Source organism: Engystomops pustulosus, chromosome 2 (genome assembly GCF_040894005.1).
Source record: "Engystomops pustulosus chromosome 2, aEngPut4.maternal, whole genome shotgun sequence".
In the NCBI taxonomy this organism is placed as follows: Eukaryota; Metazoa; Chordata; class Amphibia; order Anura; family Leptodactylidae; genus Engystomops; species Engystomops pustulosus.
In genome coordinates this window covers 103,982,360-104,006,171 of record NC_092412.1, presented here as the reverse complement: position 1 = coordinate 104,006,171, position 23,812 = coordinate 103,982,360, and the positions used below count along the sequence as shown (strand labels likewise).

The 23,812-nt window shown below is 42.6% G+C and overlaps 1 long non-coding RNA gene across 1 annotated transcript in view; it reads left to right on the top strand.

Moving 5' to 3' along the window:
* LOC140116568 (uncharacterized) overlaps window positions 1-20,282 on the top strand; it is a 38,595-nt gene extending 18,313 nt beyond the window's left edge. Inside the window, exon 3 of the long non-coding RNA XR_011852823.1 lies at window positions 19,939-20,282. This is a non-coding gene — a long non-coding RNA (uncharacterized lncRNA). The remainder of the gene's footprint in view (window positions 1-19,938) is intronic.
* The last annotated feature ends 3,530 nt before the right edge of the window (window positions 20,283-23,812 follow it).

Here is a 23,812-nt window from a genome sequence, read left to right as displayed (position 1 = left end):
TAATGGGGCTGAAGTACAACTGCTGATGCAGTTGTGAGGTAAAGAGAGAGGGTAAAAGTACCTTTCCTAGAAAAACAGAGGATCGAGTTGGGTGAGGAATGGATGGGTTTTCTTTAAGAATGTATAGTGCACTATAATAGTCTTTAAATGTATTTGCAATATCTGTAGGAGGAGGATATGTTCTTTGGTGACTGGGTGGATTCTAAATGGAATTTGTTTCTTTTGGGAAAGCTTTTTAACCCTGGAGACAAGAAGACGTCCTGTTTTGTTATCTTGTGTGTGAAAGCGCAATTCAATCTTTCTGAGATTGTGTTCATATTTTGAGATAAGTAGGTTGCGTAGGTGGTTCCGTTCTTCTTTTAGTGCAGTAGTCCAGGAGGGGGTTGGCTTAGTTTTGTTAAGTGACTCCCAAATGTGGATCTTATGTAGGGCCTCGTTAACCTGTTTTTCCCTCTCTCTCTTGACTCTACCTCCCAGCCTAGATATCTCATCCCGAACATAAACTTTGTGGGCTGTCCATAGAGTCAATTTGTCTATGTCATCTGTTGTGTTGGTGCGAAAGTATTCCTCAATGTAGCCCTCTATTTGTTTAGAGTGCTTCTTGTGAGCCACCAAGAAAGAGTTAAGTCTCCAAATGTAGTCACTATGTTTCAGATGTTGGTCAGAGAGGGTGGTAGTGATTGGGGCATGATGGGACCACCCAATATATCCTATTGTGTCATTCTCAATTCTGTCTAGAAGGGGCTTTTATACAAGGAATAAGTCAATTCTTGAATACATTTGATGTCTGGAAGAGAAAAAGGAACAATTTATTTTTGTTTGCATGACGGGTTCTCCAGACATCAAAGAGGGAGTTGGACCACAATGTAGGGTCTAACTGAGGGAATGAATGATTGGGCATAAACGTGCTGTCCACTGTGGGGTCAGTGGGGTCGTAATGGACCTTTTTTCACCTTCTTAGCGACCCTAAGGGCCTTTTGTATGAAATGAATTTGTCTTTTGTTCAGTCCATGTAAATTCACTATGGTTAAGTCAATATTGTTGATTGTGCACACCACTACAATATACCTGCTCTGTGGGTCCTCCAGTTGCTTGTGGATTTTTAGATCAAGAGAGGAATGGAAAGCTAGGAGAACTCCTCTTTTCTTTTGACCAAAAGAGGAGGCAATGATAGTTGGAAATTTTTTATGTTTCAGGAGGGGAAGGGTTGTGCTATTCGCGTGTGTTTCTTGTGCGCAAATTATTGCACATTTCTGCGCCAATGCATCTTGCCATAGCAACATACATGTTTTTAAAGACAGTGTTTTGATGCCCATTATGTCAGGGTCTGGAGTTGTGGTTAGCCGCTAAAGGGAGGGGGCTTCGGGTGCTAACAAGTGGGATAGAAGGTGCTATATTGTTTGTTGGGTTACGGTGAAACTGTAGTGAAGAACCAAGTTAGTACAACAGTTAAGTAAAGACAATTACAAATCATTTTCAGTTACAAAATATGTACTTGTGTGGAGCAGTATCGTCTTAACATTACCCAGTAGCACCTACAGCCATTAAAGTGGCTTTATTAGCCAAAACAAGCAGATTATAAACTTAGTTTATATGACCTGTTCAGTCTCTAGACATGCAAGTGGTATCTGAAGCTGTTGGTTTCCGTGGGGGCTGAGACTGGTCTTCCTCCAGGTCCCAAGAGTTCAGGAGTTGCATGCCTTCTGTAACGGTTGTTACGGAGTATACAGAGTCTTGGTACTTTTTCAGTAACTTGATCCCCACCTGTATTGGATGTCTCGTTGTCGTAGGGTTATTGGATGAAAGTCTCTCCGTGCTTGTCACCGCCAAAAGGCCTGCAAACATTTTGATAGCTGCATATGGTGTTGGAAATGGTTGATACTGTCTGGAGTATGCCTGAAGCTAATCTTTAGCTTGGAAAAAAAACAAAGCGAGCCAGGACCGTGTGGTAGGTTTTTTTTAGTTTAGGGACCCAATGGGCCCTATCAATTGCCAGTTCATAATCTTCTAGCGTGGGCAGGAGGTGAATTGTCAGTTGTTTTACATATTCTAATTTGCTTGTGTGTCGGTATATTTTCCCGGATGCCTCTAAATTTGATATTGTTGTGGCGGTTGCGGTCTTCAATATCTGTCATTTTTGTTTGTAGCTGCAGAACCTTGTCTTCAGGGGAAAGGTGTTCATGTGCAAGGTCATTGTAAGCTGAGGCGTATTCTGCCATTTTAGTTTCCACCTGTGTGACAGAGGATTGAATTTCTTTAATAGCACCTTGAAAAAGGGTCAACATTTGAAGCATATTAGAGGTGAGAGAGCTTCTCAGGGCATCCAGCACTCGACACTGTCGGTAGTTTGGAAGGCGGCAAATGCATATATATGATATATCCGTCTCTCTTATTTACAGCTTGTGATGTGCCAGTTGGAGGGTTATCTGTCACTGTTTCACTGGACTGCATGAGAGTGCGTTAGTTGTATTTTGTCGCTTGGGCTGTTGCTGCGCCATTTTTGCCCCTTATGAGGTCTAAAGGCGCAGGTGCTTTTTTGTGGGTCTGTTTCCAGTTGCCTTTTTAGGTCCTGTGGGAGACAGCGTGTCAGACCACTTGCTGGGGATATCAAATGTGGGAGTCATTCCCTGCTTCTCTTGCTGTCCCGAGCGCTGAGGGTTCTTCTTTGGGCTCGGAGGTGACAGGTATGATAGCTGGTTCTGCTGAAGCTTGTCTTTGATCATGCGCACGCTGTCGGGCCATTGTTCTGTCTTCTCCGGACAGCTGGAAAAAATTGTTGTACCGATGAGGAAAATTTGGATAGTTTTTCCAGGGAATGGGGCAGAATACTGGGGGGTGTTCCTATGTTTCGCCCTCCTAGGCACAGAGACTGCACCAACTCCAAAACTACAAGCTTGCTAGATAGAATTGGCTTCCCCCTGGAGTCTAGTTTTTGTTTATGTTTGCTAATGGATGACAGATTGATTTGGAGAGTCTTATAAGTTGATGCTTTCTGAGAACTTGTCAAAAGCAAGTTTGTATAAATTCCAATTAGTTTTGTGAACTCGGACCTGACCCAAACCTGGCAATGACCCTAATCCCATTGAAATTGAAATGGGTACCTGAATTTTAATACCCAAAAAGTGCTGTAAAATGGGGGTAGCAAGGAGTATAGGGCTGCAAATTGGAGGTAATAGTGTTGTCCTGCCAAATGGGCTAAGGAAAGTACTTACAATCATATAAGATATAAAAAAAACAAAAATGCTGTTAATGTCACTGTCAAAGGCAATCTGGGTGTTCAGATGCCGTTGTGCATTCAGCCAGAGATGTAGCTTGAGGGGGTGCAGAGGTTAGCCCAAGAGGCTTAGGGGGCCCATAAGCTGTCACTTTTCCATCTAAGACAAGTACTGTACTATAAACCATACATTATAGTAGAGGGCCTGGCATAAACTTTGTACTGGGGCCCATTAGCTGCAAGTTACACCACTGACTGCTCTGAGCAATAAATGTGAGCAATGTGCAAACCACATACCCTCCATCTGTTAAAATACAGGTACTTTGCTAATTGATACTGCTGTATTTGACAGATTTACATTTTAATTTTTAATACTGCTTCTGTGGTATTTGACAATTTGTAAAGTTGTACTGTATGATGCAAATAGTACTAACATTTGAACTGTAACATAGTACTGTATGATGCAAATATTACTGACACTGGTACTGTAACATAGTATTTTATGATGCAAATAGTACTAAGACTGCTATATGATGCAAATAGTGCTAAGAATAACCTTGCACTAAAGCAGCTTATGAGTAGCAACATGTAGTTCTTCAGACAATTATTTCAGATTTCTACTTGTACTTTGCTATAGTAGAATCCTCTCCCTATTATCTTTGCCCTGAAAAGGGCAACCATTCCTTTTTACTAAGTCCTTCCTGGTCTGATCCTGTTTCAATCATCAGCCAGCCCCTAGCTCTGTTTTCCCCTTGTGATGGTACCGGGACATGTAAAACCTACCTCTTATACAGCAGGGACACATTTCTTGCCAGTATATATGTCTGTGGTTCCTATGGGGCTAAAAGTTGGTTGATGGGCGACCCAAAGTTCTGACTGAACTTCATGTTTGGGTCTGTGACCACAAACCTGCAAAATTTGTAATGGACTCAACTTTGCGGCTCAGGTTGGCTCAATACAACACAGAACCCTGGATATAGATACAGATCTTTACAATATGACCTTGCTCTTTCTTCAGAAATTGTTATATCTTATATGCTAGTGCAGCATCGCTGCTTTCAGGCTTCTGCCCCTTCTACTCAAGAATACGATTTTTAAATATAGTTACCAACATAATATGACTATGAAGGGGTTTCTACTTGAAACATAAATGTCCAAAGAAGTTTGAGGCGCAGTGGATAGATGGATAACCTGGGTTTACCAAGTAAAACTCTATTCAACCTATGTCTTAGCTTCAGTTATAGAATGCCTGTGTGATGGTCCGCCACCACCAGGAGGGTTTGCTTCTGATGGAAGCCCAATTCCTTAACATCTTTTCTTATTTTGTGTCTTGAAACAGTTTACTGAATCTGGGAGAGGATACATTGCCTGTCTATAATTTTTCCTTTTGGGTGTTTGTATTTTCTTTGTATATCTTGTGCATTATAAAATTCTAATAAAAATTACTTGATTTCAAAAATATATATCAATATTTATTTGTACAGCTCTTTGTACATGTGGTTTACATAGGGCAAATGGAACAAATTTTTGTGAATTCATAGCATATAGTAACTGCGGGACCAAATACACTCTTGCTAAAGTGCATCAAAAGTGTCTTTTGGGAAACTGGTCAAAATATGAACACATCCTTAGTATACGGTTGTTTGAACTGTGTGTAACAAAACTTCATATAACAGTAGGTAGGTGTAGCAAAAAGAAGGTGCTTACTTTAAATCCAGAAAGGATAAAGAAGAGTTTTAAAAGAGCTGATGAACTAAAATGGGTAAATATTCATGACAAGCTGGTTTAGTCCATGAATCTGCAAACAGCTCAGTGACTACAAATGAACACCAGCACATGGGCATTAATAATGAAAACTGAATGTTCCTCTTGGGTCCTTAGAAACAATCCTTTTTAATAATATATAAATTAGATGTGCTTAAAGCAGCTATTCATCTGAGCTAAACATATTCCTGCTAATTGGGCTGTTTCCAGAGTTTGAGGTGATACTACACGCATACAGAGTTCCATTCACATTACATATATACATGATGGTGGTGATCATGATGATTTCACCAGCTGTCTATAGGATCAACTGTCGAGACCAGACTAGAATGAGGAGAGTGGGTGTGTGCATAAATTAAAAGCCGGCGTGCCAAGAGGTGCTCCGATTATGTTTTTACGTAATTTTATAAAGTCATTTTTAGACAAAAACAGTGCCATCACCTGGAACAGATGACAATCATGTACATTAGTAGAGTCTACCATCAATAAATATGAAGATTTATTTATCTGAAAAAGCTACAAGCCCCAGATTAAGATAGTGTTAGGTTAGGGTTGAACGTAGTTAATCTGCTGAGTGAGTTGAACTATAGAAAGTTGCCACCCCATCCAATAATAAAATATCATGTTATTTTTTATTAAATGGGATGATTATTATAAATGGTACTACTTATCAAAAATCAGATTATTAGGGCATTGTTTATTGCTAGATATATTATCATTTAAAAATGTTAATCTACTGTACCCCCAGTTTGAAAGAATGGGAAACCCAATTGGAAAGGGTGAAAAATTTTGAAAGAATTAAATATATAAATTTAGGGAAAGAAGTAAGGTTGAAAAAAGTTGGCTGTCTTTGTGAGTGTGAAGGGATGGTATGCTCCTATCTACTGGCCAAGGAGGGCGGGGGTGGGAATTTTTACAGAGGGAGAAGATAAGTTATGTGTCTGAATTTTTATGGAATTTTATATGGACAATTGCGAGTAAAGGAATATTAACAAAAGACACTGGGGGAGATTTATCAAACTGTCTGCAACAGAATGCTTTAAAAATTTAGATTTTAGACCATACCAACTTATAGATTGTACAAAGTATGACTCCACAGTCTCAAACTACTGTGGATTGATTTTTTGATTGTAATGTGGTTGGTGCTGCCTGAGGTGAGAGGCTCAACTTACCTGATGGTCAGTTCCCCTCTGCATAAAAACTACAGAAGGGATCCCACCGACATCTTGTAATACTTTCTCTCTAAAGAGACCCATCTTTCTTAACATTCCAATTTGATGACATTTGGTTATTTATTTAGACAATTTACTAGTTTTAGCCTAAATAAAAATATATTTCTTTTGGAAAAGCTATGGGTTCTAATGACTGTGTGTATTGCATCATGTGGATATAACAGATGCTTTACTTCATAGGATGATATTTATGTTCATGGAAGCAAAAACAGAAATAAAATGTTAAAAGTTTTATTCTCATGTGGACAAGTAATGACTCTGACTGTAAGATAGACTTGCGTGCACTGTGGAAATCAGTCACTGAGCAGATGCAGTCTGAATGTTTTATTCATGAATGCACTTCACTTCATCCAGTATTGCCCACGGGATAGTAACCACTTAGCTGAGCACCCTTTATTTCACTTCAGATAAATGATAGAGACTGAACTTTCATATTGTGACTTGCATTTTTCCTTTGTGCATATTTATGCACTCCGCATTCCTTCAGAAACAAAGCCATCAACAGGCTTTATGCTAATTTGGCCACAGAAATACGGATTGCAAAGTTGATCAAACAATCCATTTCCAACAGATATTACATATTTCATTTTTATAGAAAACACTTGACTGAATTTATTGTATCCTTATCAGAATGCTATTCAGAACATTTATAAAACAATTATTTTTCAGAAATGGCAGGGCCTTATCTAAGTTCATTCCGTGTTAATTAACCTTTTCATTGTAAGACTTTAGATGTGCACTTTTACATTTCTTTTTATGAAATGTCTAAACTCGGGGCACCTTTGCTAAACTCTTCAGACATACAGATATAAAAAATAGTATTTAACGTTAAATTAAAGTACAAAGATCAGACAAAGGCAGGTATTTATTAATTTGGGCACAGGGTGGCACAGGAAGTATGCTATCATTTTAAGTGGGATGTAAGGCTGTGGCGCAAGGGATTAATGCATTGTAGCCTGAATATAACGGTTAAGAACAGCCTCCCCATTAATGTGGGTGAAATAGAACTCCATACAGCAGCTTTTAGTGCCACAAAACGAGTAAAAAAGTAAAAAATTAGATGTTTTCAAATGGTGATGATTCCAGTTTGCTCTCAATATGTAACAAACAACTACAAATTTGGCAATGTGAACTTATATGTATCAACCAATTCAATATCACAACATCCTGTGCCAGTGAGTTCCATAGTCTCATTCTCTGTAAAGAATCCTTGTCTATGATATGAAAGGAAAATGATGAATGTGAACACAAGTGTTGCCAACTATGTCACATGAGCAGAAACCCACACAAGAGAGCCTGTGACCTAACCCAAGAATAGACATTGTCTATGTTACAGCTACCAATTTGGACTGCTTGTTCAAAGGTGTCACTTTTTACAAGCTGGGTTCTAATCAGACCATAAAAAATATTTTGCCTTAGAGAGGAGCAGTATGTTGTTTGCGGACTGTAGGAAATCACCCGCTGATATCCATTAACCCCTTAACGCTCTGCGCCGTAGCTCTACGGCGCAGAGGTATAAGGAGTGTATAAAGAGGGCTCACGGGCTGAGTCCCCTTCATACAAGGGTGGGGGTTTTTGCATATTGCAGAAAACCCACACCGCTAATAAACGCGGTCGGTGCTTGCACCGATCGCGGCTATTAACCTTTTCATTGCCGCTGGCAAAGTCATCGTCGGTTGCCATGGTAGCCTCGGGTCTTCGTTTGACACGAGGCTACATGGCTTCTGGAGATTCGTTACAATGAGCCAGTGGCTCATTGTAATAAAGGAGCTGCAAAAATGCCATATATTGCAATACAGAAGTATTGCAGTATATGGTAGGAGCGGTTAATGTACCCTAGATGGTCTAAGAAATAGTGGAAAAAAAAAGAAAAAAAAGTTTAAAAAATAAAACAATTAATAAAATATTAAAAATTCAAATCACCCCACTTTCCCTAGAACTGATATAAAACATAATAAACAGTAAAAATCACAAACATATTAGGTATCGCCGCGTCCCAAAATGCCCGATCTATCAAAATATAAAAACGGTTACGGCTGGTGGTGACCTCTGAGGCGGGAAATGGCGCCCAAATGTCCGAAATGAGACTTTTACACCTTTTTACATCACATAATAAATTAAATAAAAAAGGATCAAAATGTCGCACAAAATGTCGCACAGAAGATGGCAAATTTTTTTTTTCTTTTTTGTACACCTGTTTAATTGTACACCTGTTTAATTTTTGAAAATCTATTAAAACATAATAAAACCTATATAAATTTAGTATCACCGCGATAGCACCAAACCAAAGAATAAAGCTGAGGTGTTATTTTGAGTGCACAGTCAAAGTAAAAAAAAACTGAGCCCACAAGAATGTGCGTTTTTTTTTTCACATTTGGAATTTTTTTTCAGCTTCGAAGTAAACGGCATGTTAAAATAAATAACATTTCAGGAAAGTAAAATTTGTTACGCACAAAATAAGCCCTCACTCAGGTCTGTACACGTAAAAATGAAAAAGTTATGGATTTTTGAAGTTGGAGAGCGAGAAATGAGCTGAAAAACCCTGCGTCCTTAAGGGGTTAAATATACCCAGCCAAGCCGCATTATGGGCTGGAATTGCACCATGCACAATAGAAGTCAGTGGGTACTGTGAGCTTGCCACAATAGGTGGCATTGTTGTAAAAGAATAGTAATCACTAGAGATGAGCGAACATACTCGTCCGAGCTTGATGCTCGATCGAGCATTAGCGTACTCGTAACTGCTCGTTGCTCGGACGAGTATTTCGCCCGCTCGAGAAAATGGCAGGTCCCGCCGTTTTGCTTTTTGGCGGCCAGAAACAGAGCCAATCACAAGCCAGGAGACTCTGCACTCCACCCAGCATGACGTGGTACCCTTACACGTAGATAGCAGTGGTTGGCTGGCCAGATCAGGTGACCCTGGGATAGACTAGCCGCTGCCCGCGCTGCTCGGATCATTCTCTGTCTGGATGCCGCTAGGGAGAGAGCTGCTGCTGGTCAGGGAAAGCGTTAGGGTGTTCTATTAGCTTACTGTTAGGCAGGAGTGATTCTAAAAGAACCCAACAGCCCTTCTTAGGGCTACAATAACGTTATAATTTTTTTTTTTTTTTATTTGCAGCTAGTACCATATTGTGAGGAATTTGCAGGGGGACTTGCTACCGTTGTGTTTAGCTCTTAGTGACACACATATCCACCTCAAACACCAAAGTGGGAAAATTTATTAGGGGTTTGAGTAGAATTAGGCACAGTCTGCCAGTTTCTTTTTATTTTACGTTTATTGTTTTAATAACTCAGTGTCATCTCATCTGGCATAGTAGTGTGCTGTAATACTTGGCTAGAAAATAGCCATAGGAGAATACAAACGGCTTAATTACGCCTACAGTAGCGTTATATATATTTGATTTCTGGTTGATCTGCTGGTGGCTGTAGTTGTTGCAGTGCATCTACTAGCAAATTGTGAGCAATTTGGAGTCAGACTTGCGACCACTGTGTTTTAGTGACGCACATATCCATCGCAAAGACCGAAGTGGGAAAATTTATTAGGGCCCGGGGTTGTATTTCAATTAGGCACAGTCTGCCATTTCCTTTTTTATTTTACGTTTATTTTTTTCATAACTCAGCGTCATCTCATCTGGCATAGTAGTGTGCTGTAATACTTGGCTAGAAAATAGCCATAGGAGAATACAAACGGCTTAATTACGCCTACAGTAGCGTTATATATATTTGATTTCTGGTTGATCTGCTGGTGGCTGTAGTTGTTGCAGTGCATCTACTAGTAAATTGTGAGCAATTTGGAGTCAGACTTGTGACCACTGTGTTTTAGTGACGCACATATCCATCGCAAAGACCGAAGTGGGAAAATTTATTAGGGCCCGGGGTTGTATTTCAATTAGGCACAGTCTGCCATTTCCTTTTTTATTTTACGTTTATTTTTTTTATAACTCAGCGTCATCTCATCTGGCATAGTAGTGTGCTGTAATACTTGGCTAGAAAATAGCCATAGGAGAATACAAACGGCTTAATTACGCCTACAGTAGCGTTATATATATTTGATTTCTGGTTGATCTGCTGGTGGCTGTAGTTGTTGCAGTGCATCTACTAGTAAATTGTGAGCAATTTGGAGTCAGACTTGCGACCACTGTGTTTTAGTGACGCACATATCCATCGCAAAGACCGAAGTGGGAAAATTTATTAGGGCCCGGGGTTGTATTTCAATTAGGCACAGTCTGCCATTTCCTTTTTTATTTTACGTTTATTTTTTTTATAACTCAGCGTCATCTCATCTGGCATAGTAGTGTGCTGTAATACTTGGCTAGAAAATAGCCATAGGAGAATACAAACGGCTTAATTACGCCTACAGTAGCGTTATATATATTTGATTTCTGGTTGATCTGCTGGTGGCTGTAGTTGTTGCAGTGCATCTACTAGTAAATTGTGAGCAATTTGGAGTCAGACTTGCGACCACTGTGTTTTAGTGACGCACATATCCATCGCAAAGACCGAAGTGGGAAAATTTATTAGGGCCCGGGGTTGTATTTCAATTAGGCACAGTCTGCCATTTCCTTTTTTATTTTACGTTTATTTTTTTCATAACTCAGCGTCATCTCATCTGGCATAGTAGTGTGCTGTAATACTTGGCTAGAAAATAGCCATAGGAGAATACAAACGGCTTAATTACGCCTACAGTAGCGTTATATATATTTGATTTCTGGTTGATCTGCTGGTGGCTGTAGTTGTTGCAGTGCATCTACTAGTAAATTGTGAGCAATTTGGAGTCAGACTTGCGACCACTGTGTTTTAGTGACGCACATATCCATCGCAAAGACCGAAGTGGGAAAATTTATTAGGGCCCGGGGTTGTATTTCAATTAGGCACAGTCTGCCATTTCCTTTTTTATTTTACTTTTATTTTTTTCATAAGTCAGCGTCATCTCATCTGGCATAGTAGTGTGCTGTAATACTTGGCTAGAAAATAGTCATAGGAGAATACAAACGGCTTAATTACGCCTACAGTAGCGTTATATATATTTGCTTTCTGGTTGATCTGCTGGTGGCTGTAGTTGTTGCAGTGCATCTACTAGTAAATTGTGAGCAATTTGGAGTCAGACTTGCGACCACTGTGTTTTAGTGACGCACATATCCATCGCAAAGACCGAAGTGGGAAAATTTATTAGGGCCCGGGGTTGTATTTCAATTAGGCACAGTCTGCCATTTCCTTTTTTATTTTACGTTTATTTTTTTCATAACTCAGCGTCATCTCATCTGGCATAGTAGTGTGCTGTAATACTTGGCTAGAAAATAGCCATAGGAGAATACAAACGGCTTAATTACGCCTACAGTAGCGTTATATATATTTGATTTCTGGTTGATCTGCTGGTGGCTGTAGTTGTTGCAGTGCATCTACTAGTAAATTGTGAGCAATTTGGAGTCAGACTTGCGACCACTGTGTTTTAGTGACGCACATATCCATCTCAAAGACCGAAGTGGGAAAATTTATTAGGGCCCGGGGTTGTATTTCAATTAGGCACAGTCTGCCATTTCCTTTTTTATTTTACGTTTATTTTTTTCATAACTCAGCGTCATCTCATCTGGCATAGTAGTGTGCTGTAATACTTGGCTAGAAAATAGCCATAGGAGAATACAAACGGCTTAATTACGCCTACAGTAGCGTTATATATATTTGATTTCTGGTTGATCTGCTGGTGGCTGTAGTTGTTGCAGTGCATCTACTAGCAAATTGTGAGCAATTTGGAGTCAGACTTGCGACCACTGTGTTTTAGTGACGCACATATCCATCGCAAAGACCGAAGTGGGAAAATTTATTAGGGCCCGGGGTTGTATTTCAATTAGGCACAGTCTGCCATTTCCTTTTTTATTTTACGTTTGTTTTTTTCATAACTCAGCGTCATTTCATCTGGCATAGCAGTGTGCTTTCATACTTGGCTAGAAAATAGCCATAGCAATAGGATAGCATCGTTTGGTTTTAAAAACTAAAAAACACACAAAAAAAACAAAACACAAAAAAAAGTTAAAGTTATAACTCTCATTTTCAAAATGTTTAACCCGAGGGCTAGGGGTAGAGGACGAGGGCGGGGACGTGGGCGTCCAACTACTGCAGGGGTCAGAGGCCGTGGTCCTGGGCGGGGTGAGACACCACCTGCTTATGAGGGAGCAGGGGAACGCCGCAGAGCTACACTCCCTAGGTTCATGTCTGAAGTTACTGGGACTCGTGGTAGAGCACTGTTGAGGCCAGAACAGTGCGAACAGGTGATGTCGTGGATTGCCGACAATGCTTCGAGCAATTTGTCCACCAGTCAGTCTTCCACGCAGTCCACCCATGTCACCGAAATCGGCACTCCTCCAGCTCCTGCACCTCAGCCTCCTCCCCCCCAGTCTGCCCCCTCCCAGCAAAATTTGCCATTTGAACCGGCATACTCTGAGGAACTGTTTTCTGGACCCTTCCCACAGTCATAAACCACTTGTCCAGTTGCTGATGAGCAATTTTCCGATGCCCAGGTTTTCCACCAGTCGCAGTCTGTGGGTGATGATGACCTTGTTGACGTACTGGAAGAAGTGTGTAAAGAGGTGTCCGACGATGAGGAGACACGGTTGTCAGACAGTGGGGAAGTTGTTGTCAGGGCAGGAAGTCCGAGGGGGGAGCAGACTGAGGGATCGGAGGATGATGAGGTGACAGACCCAAGCTGGGTTGAGAGGCCGGGTGAACACAGTGCTTCTGAGACGGAGGAGAGTCCTCGACCAGAACAGGTTGGAAGAGGCAGTGGTGGGGCCAGACGGAGAGGCAGGGCCAGAGCTGGTGCATCAGCGCCAAATGTGTCAACTAGTGAAGCTCCCGTGGCGAGGGCTCCTGCGGCGAGGGCTAGATTTTCAGAAGTCTGGAGGTTCTTTAAGGAAACACCGGATGACCGACGGACTGTGGTGTGCCACATTTGCCAAACCAGGATCAGCAGGGGTTCCACCACTACTAGCTTAACTACCACCAGTATGCGCAGGCATATGAATGCTAAACACCCCACTCAGTGGCAACAAGCGCGTTCACCTCTGGCCGTGCACACCACTGCTCCTTCCCCTGTGTCAGCTGATAGTCAGCCCCCTGCCCAGGACCCTGCCACAAAAACCCCATCGTCGCCTCCACGATCCTCCACAGCATCCACCAGCGTTCAGCTCTCCATACCCCAGACGCTGGAGCGGAAACGCAAATATAGTGCAACCCACCCGCACGCCCAAGCCCTTAATGTGCACATCTCCAGATTGCTAAGCCTGGAGATGCTGCCCTATAGGCTAGTAGAGACCGAGGCCTTTCGCAGCCTCATGGCGGCGGCCGCCCCTCGGTATTCGGTCCCCAGCCGCCACTACTTTTCCCGATGTGCCGTCCCAGCCCTGCACCAGCACGTGTCAGACAACATAATCCGTGCCCTGACCAACGCCGTTTCTGACAAGGTCCACCTGACCACGGACACGTGGACGAGTGCTGCCGGGCAGGGCCACTATATATCTCTGACGGCACATTGGGTTAACTTGGTGGAGGCTGGGACCGAGTGTGACCCTGCGGCTGGTCATATACTGCCGACGCCGAGGATTGCGGGGCCTACCTCGGTCCAGGTGTTTCAGGCCTACTATGCCTCCTCCTCCTCCCACCCCTCCTCCACCTCCTCCTCCGAACGACCATCCGTGGGCATGGCGCCATCAGTCGGTAGCTCTAGGCACAGCAGCAGTGCCGTCGCTAAGCGACAGCAGGCGGTGCTCAAACTGCTGAGCCTAGGCGATAAAAGGCACACCGCCCAAGAACTATTACAGGGCATCACGGCGCAGACTGATCTGTGGCTGGCACCGCTGAACCTGAAGCCAGGCATGGTTGTGTGTGACAACGGCCGTAACCTGGTGGCGGCTCTGCAACTCGGCAGACTGACACATGTGCCATGCCTGGCCCATGTGTTAAATCTGATAGTTCAGCGTTTCCTCAAGACATACCCCAATCTGTCTGATTTGCTCACGAAGGTGCGCCGCATCTGTGCGCATTTCAGGAAGTCCAGCACAGATGCTGCCACTCTCAGGGCAGCGCAGCGCCGCCTCCAACTGCCCGCTCACCGACTGTTGTGCGACGTGCCCACGAGGTGGAATTCAACACTGACCATGTTATCCAGAGTTTACCAGCAGCGCCGAGCGATTGTAGACTGCCAGATGTCAACTTCCACCAGAACTGGTAGTCAGGTCAGTCAGCTTCCTCAAGTCTACAATGAGGAGTGGACGTGGATGTCTGATATCTGTCAGGTGCTGAGTAACTTCGAGGAGTCAACACAGATGGTCAGTGGCGATGCCACCATCATCAGCCTCACCATCCCGCTGCTTGGCCTGTTGAAAAACTCTCTGGTCAGCATGAAGTCGGAAGCTTTGCGCTCCTCACAAGAGACGGGGGAAGAAGATTCCCTTGTTGATAGCCAAAGCACCCTTAGGTCTGTTTCTCAGCGCATATCGGAGGAGGTGGAGGTGGAGGAGGAAGAGGAGGAGAATGTTGGCGAGACACAAGAGGGGACCATTGTTGAGTCCTTCACTGTTGAGCGTGTATGGGCAGAAGAAGAGGAATTGGAGGAGTTGGAGGAGGAGGAAATGGACAGTCAGGCCAGTGAGGGGAGTGAATTCTTACGCGTTGGTACTCTGGCGCATATGGCAGATTTCATGCTAGGCTGCCTATCCCGTGACCCTCGCGTTCAAAGAATTTATTCCAGCACCGATTACTGGGTGTTCACTCTCCTGGACCCACGGTACAAGCAAAATCTTTCCACTCTCATCCCTGGAGAGGAAAGGAGTGTGAGAATGCATGAATACCAGCAGGCCCTGGTGCACAAGCTGAAACAGTATTTCCCTTCTGACAGCGCTAGCGGCAGAGTGCGTAGTTCTGCGGGACAAGTAGCGAGGGAGAGTAGGCGAGCAGGCAGCTTGTCCAGCACTGGCAAGGGTACGCTTTACAAGGCTTTTGCCAGCTTTATGTCACCCCAGCAAGACACTGTCACCTGTCCCCAGTCTCGGCAGAGTAGGGCTGATCTTTACAGAAAGATGGTGAGGGAGTACGTAGCTGACCATACCATCGTCCTAAATGATCACACAGCTCCCTACAACTACTGGGTTTCAAAGCTGGACATGTGGCACGAACTGGCGCTGTACGCCTTGGAGGTTCTTGCCTGCCCTGCCGCTAGCGTCTTGTCCGAGCGGGTTTTCAGTGCAGCTGGTGGCATCATCACCGATAAGCGTACACACCTGTCGACTGACAGCGCTGACAGGCTGACGCTTATCAAGATGAATAAAGCATGGATTTCTCCTAATTTCCAATCTCCAGCAGGTGAAGGAAGCTCAACCTGAATAATTTATCCACTCCTCCTCCTCCTCCTCCTCATTTTCCTCCTTCTCCTGCTCTTTGTACAGTAAAGCAGAGGAAACTGGCTATTTTTTGACAGGACCCACTGGCTCTACCTATAGTACTTTATGCATTTAATTTTTCTGGAGGGCCACCGACCCGGTCCTCTGTTTTAAACAATTTTTGGGAGTGCCACATACAGGCACTCAATCTATTCAATTTTTCTGGAGGGCCACCTACCTGCTCCTCTGGTTTGAAAACTTTTTTGGACTGCCACATACAGGCACTCAATCTATTCCATTTTTCTGGAGGGCCACCTACCTGCTCCTCTGGTTTGAAAACTTTTTTGCACTGCCACATACAGGCACTCAATCTATTCCATTTTTCTGGAGGGCCACCTACCTGCTCCTCTGGTTTGAAAACTTTTTTGGACTGCCACATACAGGCACTCAATCTATTCCATTTTTCTGGAGGGCCACCTACCTGCTCCTCTGGTTTGAAAACTTTTTTGGACTGCCACATACAGGCACTCAATCTATTCCATTTTTCTGGAGGGCCACCTACCTGCTCCTCTGGTTTGAAAACTTTTTTGGACTGCCACATACAGGCACTCAATCTATTCCATTTTTCTGGAGGGCCACCTACCTGCTCCTCTGGTTTGAAAACTTTTTTGGACTGCCACATACAGGCACTCAATCTATTCCATTTTTCTGGAGGGCCACCTACCTGCTCCTCTGGTTTGAAAACTTTTTTGGACTGCCACATACAGGCACTCAATCTATTCCATTTTTCTGGAGGGCCACCTACCTGCTCCTCTGGTTTGAAAACTTTTTTGGACTGCCACATACAGGCACTCAATCTATTCCATTTTTCTGGAGGGCCACCTACCTGCTCCTCTGGTTTGAAAACTTTTTTGGACTGCCACATACAGGCACTATCCAAATTAAATTGTCTCCATAGCAGCCTCCACACGTTGTCTCCATTGCTTCCTCCAAAAGTCGTCCATATAGCTGCCTCCATACATCGTCCCTTTATCAAACGAGGTGTGTCAGGCAGAAATTTGGGTTGTTTTCATGGATTCCACATCAAAGTTGTTAACTTTGTCGCCACCCAGCTGTGTTATCCACAAAATATACTGGCAAACTTTTATCATTTACCAATATTATTTCAGCGCTTCTTGCGCTTCTGTTTACATTCCCTTCACCCGCCATATCCTAAACTTATAAGAACGCTACTACACTTGATCTTATACAAAAGGTTCTTAGAAGTGCTGTTTGGGGAGTAGCCTAGAGACACGGGCTTGGATTGGCGAAAGCTCGCCTGGCAGCGGAGCGCCAGCTCCATGCCAAGATCCAACTAACATAGTTTTAACTGCAGCACCTTTAATCTACTACTAGTTCACTGCCTCCATACATGGTCCCCTTATCAAACGAGCTTTGTCAGGCAGAATTTTGGGTTGTTTTCATGGCTTCCACAACAATCTTGTTAACTTTGTCGCCACCCTGCTGTGTTTTCCACAAAATATACTGGCAAACTTTTATCATTTACCAATATTATTTCAGCGCTTCTTGCGCATCTGTTTACATTCCCCTCACCCGCCATATCCCAAACTTATAAGAACGCTACTACACTTAACTTGGTGCACGCTGGGACCGAGTCTGACCCTGGGGCTGGTGATATACTGCCGACGCAGAGGATTGCGGGGCCTACCTCGGTCCAGGTCTCAAAGGCCTACTATACCTCCTCCTCCTCCCACCCCTCCTCCACCTCCTCCTCCTCCGAATTACCATCCGTGGCCATGGCGCCATCAGTCGGTAGCTCTAGGCACAGCAGCAGTGCCGTCGCTAAGCGACAGCAGGCGGTGCTCAAACTGCTGAGCCTAGCCGATAAAAGGCACACCGCCCAAGAGCTATTACAGGGCATTCCACATCAAACTTGTTAACTTTCTCGCCACCCTGCTGTGTAATCCAGAAAAGATACTGGCAAACTTTTATCATTTACCGATATTATTTCAGCGCTTCTTGCGCATCTGTTTACATTCCCCTCTCTCGCCATATCCCAAACTTATAAGAACGCTACTACACTTGATCTTATACAAAAGGTTCTTAGAAGTGCTGTTTGGGGAGTAGCCTAGAGACAGGGGCTTGGATTGGCGAAAGCTCGCCTGGAAGCGGAGCGCCAGCTCCATCCCAAGATACAACTAACATAGTTTTAAGTGCAGCACCTTTAATCTACTACTAGTTCACTGCCTCCATAATAATAATAATAGTAATCTTTATTTATATAGCGCCATCATATTCCGTAGCACTTTACAAATCATAGGAAACAAATACAAATGTAATGTAACAGAGCACAACATTTGTATGGAACAACAGGAGTGAGGTCCCTGCTCGCCAGAGCTTACGGTTTATGAAGATGATGGGGTAACACGAGGTAAAAGAATTTTTAATGGTCAAGCCATTCTTCTTAGGGAATAGAACAAAATATAATAAATGGAATTGCTGTCGCTTGAACCACTCAGCCGTCACCAGGTCCAGGGTGAATGGGACTGCATAGAAGTCTGGTGCCTGTTGGTTGATGGATAACAGATGGGAGGACGACACAGGACGGGTTAGTAGAAGAGTTAAAACTTCATGCAGTTAATGAGTGTTATAGGCTTGCCTAAAGAAATGGGTTTTAAGAGCACGTTTGAAACTTTGGAGGTTAGGTATTAGTCTGATAGTCCGGGGCAGAGCATTCCATAGAATTGGTGCAGCTCTAGAGAAGTCTTGGAGACGCGAGTGGGAGGTCCGCACTAGGGTAGAGGTTGATCTAAGATCACTGGCGGATCTAAGAGCACGGGTTGGGCGATAGACTGAGATAAGAGAGGAGAGGTAGGGGGGTGCAGCATTATACAGAGCTTTATGGATGAGGGTTATTATTTTAAACTGTATTCGAAAGGAGACTGGCAGCCAGAGCAGCGTCTGGCATGAACTGTAGGCATACATGGTCCCCTTATCAAACGAGCTGTGTCAGGCAGAATTTTGGGTTGTTTTCATGGCTTCCACAACAAACTTGTTAACTTTGTCGCCACCCTGCTGTGTAATCCACAAAATATACTGGCAAACTTTTATCATTTACCAATATTATTTCAGCGCTTCTTGCGCATCTGTTTCCATTCCCCTCACCCGCCATATCCTAAACTTATAAGAACGCTATTACACTTGATCTTATACAAAAGGTTCTTAGAAGTGCTGTTTGGGGAGTAGCCTAGAGACAGGGGCTTGGATTGGCGAAAGCTCGCCTGGCAGCGGAGCGCCAGCTCCATGCCAAGATCCAACTAACATAGTTTTAACTGCAGCACCTTTAATCTACTACTAGTTCACTGCCTCCATACATGGTCCCCTTATCAAACGAGCTGTGTCAGGCAGAATTTTGGGTTGTTTTCATGGCTTCCATGTTAACTTTGTCGCCACCCTGCTGTGTAATCCACAAAATATACTGGCAAACTTTTATCATGTACCGATATTATTTGAGCGCTTCTTGCTCACCTCCTTTGGTTCCTCTCTGCCACCCATTGGTTTGAAGCCTGAGTCCATTTAGGGTATGTCGCCATGCCACTCTCTAGCCTGCCGCTGCTGCCGCTGCCTCTGCATGAAGTCCCCTATAGTGTCAGGGTCAATTATTGGATGTTTTAGATGCTATCTAGCTTCATTCTGTCACTCTGTCATGGCCATGCTGTTGCCCATAATTTTGGCATAATGGTGCGATTAAGCAGCCTCAGAGGCATCCATGCATGCTGCCCCTGCTGTTTCCTGTCCATTTCCGTGGTGTTTCCATCCTTTTCTGAGGTTCCCAGGTGTTTGGCCAAGCTTCCCTGTGCAGAGCCTTGGTCCCCTTGAAAAATGCTCGAGTCTCCCATTGACTTCAATGGGGCTCGTTATTCGAGACGAGCACTCGAGCATCGGGAAAAGTTTGTCTCGAATAACGAGTACCCGAGCATTTTAGTGCTCGCTCATCTCTAGTAATCACCCAGACCTCATTCAACGTCAAAAGGTGTTAGCTGACCACAGCTGAATGTATGCATGCCCTAAGCCCTTCATACATTTATGGTATTGTCTTCTGATTTACAGCTAATGTATTCAATGGAAATATCCATTAAAATTTTAATTAGTAAATGTTTTGTACTGGCTAATTTTATTTATATGAAAAATATATTATTATTTTAATTCAAATAAAGTATAAAGAGTTACATTACATACAAATATCCTGAAATTCTATCCATAGAATGTATCTATATTTCTATAGAATTTAAATATGAATATATAGTAACTTGAAGCTACTTTTCCTTGAACTAAAGTTAGGCATTTTTTCCCGTTTCAGTTCTGAGACCTCCACAGATCACGAAAAAATTTCTTTTAGAGCTATGGCAAACTTCAGTGACTTTCAAATGGATGGAAATGTGTGAGAACTGAGATGATACAATCAAAAATTTTAACAGATGAAGCGTGTTTATATTTGCAGGAATTTTTAATGTGGGAAAGCATGCATGGTACATTTAGCTTCATAATTTAAATTTTGTACATAATAGATAAGATAAGATAATCCATTTATTAGTCCCGCACACTGAAAATTCCCACATCATATGTATAGCATGGTGTGTTATGGAGACCAAGCCTTTACCATATAACATTACTACCCCTTCGTGACAAACCGTCATTGGTGACTGAAAGATCAGGTTAATTTTTGAAGTTTTGTTCTGCTCTTCTTTAAATGATTATATCTTTTGAACAGCTTTACATATCATAAAAATTACGTTACAATAAATCTGAAAAAATAAACTTTTTTTGTCATTGAAGTTTTTTTTAATACCGTATATACTCGTGTATAAGCCGAGTTTTTCAGGACAAAAAATGTGCTGAAAAACGTCCCCTCGGCTTATACACGAGTCTATTACCCCCAAAAAATTACCCACTTAAAAAAATAAAATTAAATACTCACCCTCCGATGTCAGCGCGGCTCCCCGATGTCGGCGCGACTTACTGATGTCCCCGATGTCAGCGCGTCCCGTCTTCTTTCTTCTCCGCGGCTCCTCTTCTCTCTTCTTTCTTCTATCATCGACGCGGCCATGTTTTCTTCATGGCCGCGCATACTATGACGTCAGCAGCGGCCGCGTCATAGTATGTGCCTGCTAGAAGAAAACATGGGCGCAGGAAGAGTGAAGAGGAGCCGCGGAGAAGAAAGAAGATGGGACGCGCTGACATCGGGGACATCGGTAAGTCGCGCCGACATCGGGGAGCCGTGTTGACATCGGAGGGTGAGTATTTAAGTTTATTTTTTTAAGGGCCGTGGGGGCAGGCTGTATACTACTAGGGGCAGGCTGTATACTACTAGGGGCAGGCTGTATACTACTGGGGGCTGCTGTATACTACAGGGGGGCTGCTGTATACTACTGGGGGCTGCTGTATACTTCTAGGGGCTGTTGTATACTACTAGGGGCTGCTGTATACTACTAGGGGCTTGCTGTATACTACAGGGGGGCTGCTGTATACTACAGGGGGGGCTGCTGTATACTACAGGGGGCTGCTGTATACTACTAGGGGCTTGCTGTATACTACATGGGGCTGCTGTATACTACTAGGGGCTTGCTGTATACTACATGGGGGCTGCTGTATACTACTAGGGGCTTGCTGTATACTACAGGGGGGCTGCTGTATACTACTAGGGGCTGCTGTATTCTTCTGGGGGCTGGAAGGCTGTATACTACTGGGGGGGTTTGACCAATGCATTTCCCACCCTCGGCTTATACTCGAGTCAGTAGTTTTTCCCAGTTTTTGGTGGTAAAATTAGGGGTCTCGGCTTATACTCGGGTCTGCTTATACTCGCGTATATACGGTATTTAATTTAATAAGTAGTACCTTCTACATTCTGCATTCAGCTGGCAGGCTGGAGGGGGGTACAGTTTAAACACCTATATGTTCTGCAACACATCCCTGGTGCATTATTAAACAAGATAATCTTTTTAATATAATACCAGGGTTGTGTTTCTATGCTGCAGGGAAAAATAAATATCCAATGTTGCAAATTACAGTCGTACATTGAAAGCTATAAATAATTATCACATTTTTTACTGCAACTTTAATGGTGGATAATCCAAATTTTTCTCTTTACTATGACATCAGAAGTGTATTTTTAGGTGTCTTGTTTCAGAAATTATAGCCTTTTAAAATTATGCTAATAATGAGGGGATGCTTTTTTTTAAAAGTAATAAAAAAAGAAAAAAGAAGGCTCAACTAGAAAAAAGTCTATATCTCTTTTATTTAAATAACAATATATCAAGATAGTAAGTTAAAAACTCCTTAACATTAATAATATCCCAATAGACAAATGCTGTGGATGTATAAAATATTGTTGAAATGCCTTGATACATAAGCAGAAGAAAAATAAGTGGCCCTTTTTGTTTTAGTCTTTTCATTTTTAACTCCTCACCTTCAACAATCCATATTTTTTAATTTTTTCCATGTAAAAAGCTGTGTGAGGGTTGGCTATCTGCATAACACATTGCACTTCATAGTGACAGTATTTAATATTGGGAAGTGATAAAAAGTGATACTGGGAAGTGATAAAAAAATCCAAATGTAGTGAAATTGGTGAAAAAAATGCATTTGCGCTTGGATTTTATGGCTTTCACTGTGCACCCCAAATGACATATCTACATTATTCTTTGGGTCAGTATGATCACGGGGATACCAAATTTATATAGGTTTTAGAATGTTTTAATATATTTACAAAAAACGATACACGTTTTTTCAAAGTTTTGTAAATGAAAAAAAAAACAGAAAAGTGTGGTGTGAATGTTTTTTTTTTAAATTAAAATAAGAGCACAAGCAGGCAGGATATCTCCAGGATACTCCTCTTCTCATCTGAACATGCAGCACCACAAAACTATACCAGTCTGTACCAAAGTCTTTCCACTCTCTTTGAGGCCTACATCAGCCTTCTATTTCTTATTTTTGACCAAATGTTTTTGCAACAAAAGCTCTAACATAGAAATCACATCTTCTGAGTTTGACAGTTTTTCTTGTTAAGTCGTAGAGGGCAGTGCTACCATTGAAGTCCCTATGCAAAGAATGCTGTATCTTCAGGTGTCTATAAAAGTCTAAGGATGGCAAGGAAAAAGTTTCTTGGATTTGTTGATTAGAACGCCATCTATCAAGCAATGCATAATCCTGGTGACTGCTGTCTGTTTACATCTATGGATGTAAGAAAATGACCTGTGGGGGGCGTCAGAAAGGTGAGTATGACTTTATTTTTTTACTCGAGTATAAAGTGAATTTGAGTATTTTAGCAAATTTTTTGTGCTTAAAACCTTGGCTTATACTCGAGTATATTAACAGGCACCTGCTCAGGTCTAATAATAGTAAAACCACAAAAATTAGCCCATTATAGAAACTACAACCCTCAATGTATGAGAAACTTTGTTAACTTTTTAGGTGTTTTAAAGGGGTAAAAAAATGCAGGTGGAATCAACAATTTGAAATTTTTTAAACATTAATTTTGGCCCAAAAATTAAATATCCACAATGGATTAAACGAAAAATCATTTCTCCCGAGTATTCTGATATCCCATATGTGTTGGTAAACTGCTGTAAAGACACACAGCCAGGCATAGAAGGGAAGGAGGTGCCATTTAGAGCAGAGATGCATTGTCCCATTTTACAGGCTACAAAATGTTTATTTTTTTGTAACGTGGATGGGGGCTTATTATTTCCAGGATGAAATACACTTTTTTTTTTTTAATTTAAGGGGGTTCAGTACCTAATTGATGAGATTTTATTAACTCTTTCTCGCTGGGTATGAGAAAATCATTAATTCTGGTTCAGGGTTTTAAATTTTTTCTTAGTGAGCAAACAACATCACGAAAGCCAAGAAACTCACTAGACAGGTCATGGATAAAGCAGACCTAGAATACTGGAGACCCCCAGAGCAGACCTAGAATACTGGAGACCCCAGAGAAGACCTAGAATACTAGTGACCCCCAGAGCAGATGTATAATTATATAATACTGATGACCCCCAGAGCAGGGCTGTAATGCTGCAGATCCCCAGAGCAGACAAATAATAGTGGATACTCTCAGAGCCTATGTATAAGTGTGGAGACCCGCAGAGCAGACCTATAACACTTTACATGAAATATACTTCACTCCGGCACTGAGAAATCTTCAGTTCCAAATTTCCGTTTCACTGGTGCGCATGTGC